Source organism: Silene latifolia, chromosome Y, assembly GCF_048544455.1.
Source record: "Silene latifolia isolate original U9 population chromosome Y, ASM4854445v1, whole genome shotgun sequence".
Classification (NCBI taxonomy): Eukaryota; Viridiplantae; Streptophyta; class Magnoliopsida; order Caryophyllales; family Caryophyllaceae; genus Silene; species Silene latifolia.
The window spans coordinates 330,707,735-330,713,865 of NC_133538.1; the positions used below are offsets into that span (position 1 = coordinate 330,707,735).

The following is a 6,131-nucleotide window of genomic DNA, read 5'->3' on the forward strand; positions in this document are numbered from 1 at the left end:
CACAGTTTGATATCTATTTTTCAAGGAGTATTAAAAGATAAAGAAAGTTGCTGCTAATTTGCGAATCGAAATATCATATTATGACAAATGAGTAAATATTTTGAAAACCTTTATTGTGCGATTGTTTTACAATTTAAAGTAAAAATGGTACCACGAGTAATAAAATAGATTTGAATGAGGCTTGAAGGTAAATTAGATACACTTATTATAGAAATATGTATAAGGTTAAGATTCAATTCAAGCAACGATTGTAACACCCCCATATTCAGAGGAGCCTTAACTAGGCATTCCTTAGCATATAAGGGCGTTACCATCTCGGTTGCCCGAGGTAAGTAATCATCAAAAGTCAATAAAAGAACATTTATAGTTATATTACAAGCGTTACAACCAACTTAACAAAAATAAAGATACAACTCGTGAGCTACACACTATCTCTATCAAAACTCGTGAGGACTCATCCAGCCAAAACTCAAGCTATCAACGCTATCAACACCTGCTAAGACTGACTGCTCACCATAAGGGATCACGGCAGACACATAAAACAACAAGACAACCAAACAAGGTCAGTACTGAGATAAGACATGACAAAACCAACATCATCTATCAACACAACACAAAGACAATCATCACACACACAATCACACCCACTCCAATCATTACAACTTACTAATGCCCTTATATAGGCTATATATGCCTTGGGGAATAAGAAATCAAAGAGCTAAATTACTAAACTACCCTCCATGATATTTTTTGTGTGTAAGACTCTAAGATAAGGTAAACGCAGAAAAAATTCAAAATTCTTAATCAGAAACTTCGAAATATTCATGCCCCGCTACTCTCCTAGCCTCTTCTATCCAGCTCCCTCATAATTTAGATCAACCGGCAACAAATTAAAGGGGAATAATTAAACTCCATGTGAAAATTATGTAATCTTGCTCCTTCATTTAAAGACAATCGTTAACTTACATATATAGTAACAAAGACTTATTAGTAAGAATAATAATATATAACATGCAACAGATTAAATCAAGACGACATAAATATCATCTATGAAATTAAACAATATGACAATAATTAGGCACTATAGCAAGTTCATCATCAAAAATAATCAATCAATTAATCAATATATAACTAAAGGAGGCTTTTTTTTTATAATTATACTATTAGCATTAGAATTAGGGGATAATTAATTATTTATAATTTTTCTATTATAATTAGGAATATATTTTTCCTATTAGAAATGAGAATTAATTAATTATTTTACCATTTTTCTATTAGAAATAGGAAATAAATTAACAATTTATTAAGGCTTTGTTTTCCTAATTATACTATTAGAATTAGGAGATAATAATTATTTAAAAAATATTTCTCTTATAATTAGGAATATGATTTTCCTATTAGAAATGAGAATTAATTAATTATTTTATAATTTTATTATTAGAAACAGGAAATAAATTAATTATCTACAATTTGTTAATATTAAAAAATTATTCATTAGTATTTGTTCACTTTTTATTAAATTAGATGGAAAAAAACATTTGATATATTTATAATATCCAATTTTATAACAACTTCCGATTAAAATAATGAGGTATTATGAGGCTAAAAGGTCCTAGGACGAATCAAGGTTGTGACAAATGTGCATGCATAATACGTACTACATGGAATTTTTACTCATGTAAAGAGTCAAATGAATGCTGAAATATGCCCCTACGTCTTTTGATATTGCTAATGTCATATTTAATTATACATAATACGAAGTTTATTTTTCAAATGTCATATGTATTACTCCTATTAATTTTAAAGTTATTTCCCTCATAAAACACTTCAACTTCTATTGATAATTTATTATTATATTATTTACATTCATTTGTCATTATATAAAAATATATTAATCAAAATTTAAATAAGATATTCACATTATTGATAAGTACACGTTTGATATCTATTTTTCAAGGAGTATTAAAAGATAAAGAAAGTTGCTGCTAATTTGCGAATCGAAATATCATATTATGACAAATGAGTAAATATTTTGAAAACCTTTATTGTGCGATTGTTTTACAATTTAAAGTAAAAATGGTACCACGATTAATAAAATAGATTTGAATGAGGGTTGAAGGTAAATTAGATACACTTATTACACTACAAGAAAAAGGCTGATTTGCAACGGACTAATTGCAACGAACTGTATAAGCCGTTGCTAAGTATTACTTGCAACAGATATTATTATATTTGCAACGGATATTAAATTATGCAACGGCTAAATGAAAATTTGCAACGGATATTAAATTATGTAACGGCTTAATGAAAATTTGCAACGGATATGCGTCATATCTATTTACCCGCCTAATAAATTTAAAGCTGGTTAATTTATGCAAAGGATTTTGTAATGCCTATCCGTTGCATATTGGTTAAACTCCTACAATTCCCAATAAACCATCATGCGCGGGTTTTATTTCCATTTTCCCTCTTTATTAAAAACTCATCTTTATACTATTTAGACAAGTCAAAATTCACAACCCCAACTCCTTCTCCTGATCGTGTGTGACGATTCCTTTTCCAAAAAAAAAAAAGCTACGCCGTTCGATCTCGTCCACAGCGGACCACCGCAGTCTCCACCAGTACCACCGGCCGCAGCCTTCTTCCTCGCCCTCGACGGTATGTGTCGTCCCCTTCTCTTCTGCAATTTTTTTAAATTTTAAATTAGGGTTTGATTTGTATAGTTTTATTATTGATTTTTGATGTTTTTGGATGTTTGATTGTTGAATTTCGATATTTGTTGAGTTGAAATTGGATGTTTGATTGTTTAGTTGAAATTTGTTGAGTTGAAATTGGATGTTTGATTGTTGAATTTCGATATTTGTTGAGTTGAAAGTTATCCGCTGCACAATTTTCAGGAATCAAAGAGTAAACCATCTAGAATGACTTGTGCCAAACAGGATACCATGATAGGAAATTTTAGCAGGATAAACTAGTAACACAATATCGTAACCTTGGAAAGAAAAATCAAAACTTTGCAATACGATAACCTTAAAACACTGAAACTTTTGACCAAGTATTTCAGTATTTTGATAGTCACTTCTAGCCTCCTACGCTCCGCTATAGTTTATGAAAGTGGCAACGTTGTGGAAGGAGTAGTTTAAAAAAGTAACTGCAACTCTTCAACAAACTAGCTTGCAAACAATAACTCTCACCAAACTCATGTTTTCACTCAAGCAAGATGCGACATCAATGGAGAAAGAAACAACGCTTCTGTCAATCAATATAAGCCGTTATCTACAGAACAGATTAATGTTGAAATCCTTTCCTTTCCAGAATCCGACAGATTTCCTAGTTTAAAAGATAAATCAACTGAGAGATATGGAATAAATATTGTGCATCCGCCAACACAAAAGGTTTAATGTTTAAGCTTGGGAAGCCGACATTTCCAGTCATTATGACCCTGTAAATTTTATCAATATGATATGATGTATCAGGGTCCCTGCATGATATCTTACATCAACTATATAGTTGATGAAATTTAACGTAACCACCCTGGTGAGCAGGCCATAACAGAGCAACTAAAAGCAAAAATGATAAACCTTGAGACAATGTCACACAAGCCCTTATATATCTTGTACTATATTCTTAATAAGGATAATGGCAATGAACCTTGGGATCTGTCCTCGTGGCAAATGGCAATCCAGTAATAATCACAGCCCTCCCATATTGATCGGCAAAATCCAACCCTTCACTGACCTAGGAAAAAAAATGACAAGAGATCATTTATAATATGGCTGTCAATGCGGTAACGCTGGAGTTAAAATAAGTCAGACATAAAAAGGTTTATGGTGCAGATTGACAGTTGACATGGGGTACCTTGCCACGACAAACCGCAAAAAAGACTGCTCCAGAAGTAGAGGGATCCTTTAACTTGGAGTTAAAGTCCTGAAATTGTATCTTAGCATCAGGCTCCCAAATTAAGATGACATTAGAAAGTAAGACACGTCGAAAAGCAGTTGGAGTAACCTTAATTGAAGAGGAAAATAATGCAGATTGTCTAGGTTCTATAACAGGCTGCTTAAATTTGCAAATCCTTGCCCATATTGTAAGTTGACTGGAAGCACTTCTGTTCGACTAGAAGACAATGATGTATACCACAAGAAACCATCATTAAATCAAATAAAGAAATAAAAGAGAAAGACACAGTTATCCTTTTCTTAATACTATAACATAAACAAATCTTCTAGTATTTGCTTTATTAAGGACCTTCAGGACCTCCTCAACGTCTTTATTTTAGAGGTTAGGACCTAATTACTCAAAGCAAGAAACTGAATCAACTAGGCAAAGACAATGTTGCTTGATTTCAGTCTGATTTGAACTTCTGCAATTGTTAGAGGACCTTCTGAACTTGGTTGCATAATCTTCCCTGGTATTTCTTGTAGCTTAGTACCTTAAGGATTATGGAAGATAAGCTGGATAAATAATCTGGACAGTTTCCTTAATAACTTGGATCATTTCCCCTTGGTGAATCAGAACTGGTTCTGAAATGCAATTCAGGTTTTAAGCTGTTCCTTCAGAAATTCATATCTCTTGCTCTAGGTTGAAATAAATTGCTAGTGATAGCTTAAAACAAAGCTAAGGATGTCAGATTCCCTCTCCAAGAATAATCAATCAAAATTATTGAGCAAATCTTCAGCTATTGAATTTTAAACACTGACAGGTCATTTCTGAAATGACAGCATCCTTCCTGCACAGCTGCTGTAACTTTGAAAATCCATAACTCTTAGTTCAGGAAGGCTAAAAATACCCAACATACATCAAATGAAAGCCAATGATGTTAGATTTCATCTCCAAAAAGAATTACCCTAAAATATCCAGCAGGTTTTGAGTTATTCAAGTTTGAACACAGACAGGTCAATTTCAAAAACAGCATTGCATTAAATTGTGACAGTCTTTGAAGGCTTATTGTGAAAAATTCATACATTGAATATTGTTGATTCCAATTCCATTGGAAAGTATGCTTGATCAAGAGTCCATAGGTTCAAACAAATTGGATTTCCATTGAGTAGAACTCCAGATATGATCTTTCAAATTTGGACTGAAAATCTAATGCAACATTGGAGAAATTCAAGCTGTTTGAGTTCATTCTTTGATCCCAAAATAGGACATTCAAAGGTGTTGTTGTTTTGCATCAACCCATGGATTTTCTTTGGTAGAAAAAGTGATAGATTCCTACCCCTTGCTCCTGCTACAGTTTCATTTAGCTTTGTATTAGTTTTGATGTCATATTTCTAATGAACTTTATACTAATTTCATTCTTTTCTTCTTTATATTAGTTTTAAGCTTTGCATGAGTGTTCCACTAGCCTTCCTGTTTTTTTTTAATGATATTTAATGATTTCTTTAAACATTTGTATGGTTTTTAGTTGATCAATAATGGCAGATTCAAGACGAAGCAACCGACGAAGATCCGGCGAAGACGATGATGAGCTCCGTGAATCACCCCCTCAAAAGTGGAGAATATCCATCGAGTATAAGTGGTGAGTGAAATGGGGGAAATTTCATGTAAATATGTATTATTGTAGAATGAAACGCACTGCCTTTTGGAATATGCATTTGAATTACATGTACAACTGATTTGCTTATTAAATATAAACATTTAGTGTGATTGTAATAACCTACAGGTTTGAACATCCGGAGGTATCGGAGTTAGTGACCAAGACAGTGAAAGGTAATTATCATGAACATGGCCCAAATTGGAGTGAAACTAAACCTGCCCGACGAGAACAGTATTGGAAGTTGTTTAAGGTACATCTACTTAACTGATGACACTAAAGGTTATGGTTAGTAGTTCAGTATAAAACTTTTGATTGTGATATTGCTATGGTCTGCATTTCTGTGGAAGTTGTAAATGATAATTTGAGGAATTTTTGTAATTAATTTTGTACGTAACTCAGGTTTAACTTATTGTTGCTTAGAATCTTCAATTCATGTTTTTTTTTACTTTAATTAATGATGAATTATCCAACTTATTGGTGCGTTTTTTACATTACTTTTCGATGATGGTAAGTTCTCTATTTTTGAATAAACAGAGCAAAGTGGATTATCCTAAAGATGAGGAAGACCAAGTTAGAGCTGCTTTTATTCGCC

At 32.4% G+C, this 6,131-nt stretch overlaps 1 long non-coding RNA gene across 1 annotated transcript; it reads right to left on the reverse strand.

Moving 5' to 3' along the window:
- Positions 1–3,256: 3,256 nt before the first annotated feature.
- LOC141633269 (uncharacterized) lies at positions 3,257–4,221 on the reverse strand. The gene is made up of 3 exons (XR_012538063.1): positions 4,009–4,221; positions 3,859–3,927; positions 3,257–3,738 (listed from the first exon to the last, which is right to left on the reverse strand). It is a non-coding gene; the product is annotated as an uncharacterized LOC141633269 (long non-coding RNA).
- Between the last annotated feature and the right edge of the window lie 1,910 nt (positions 4,222–6,131).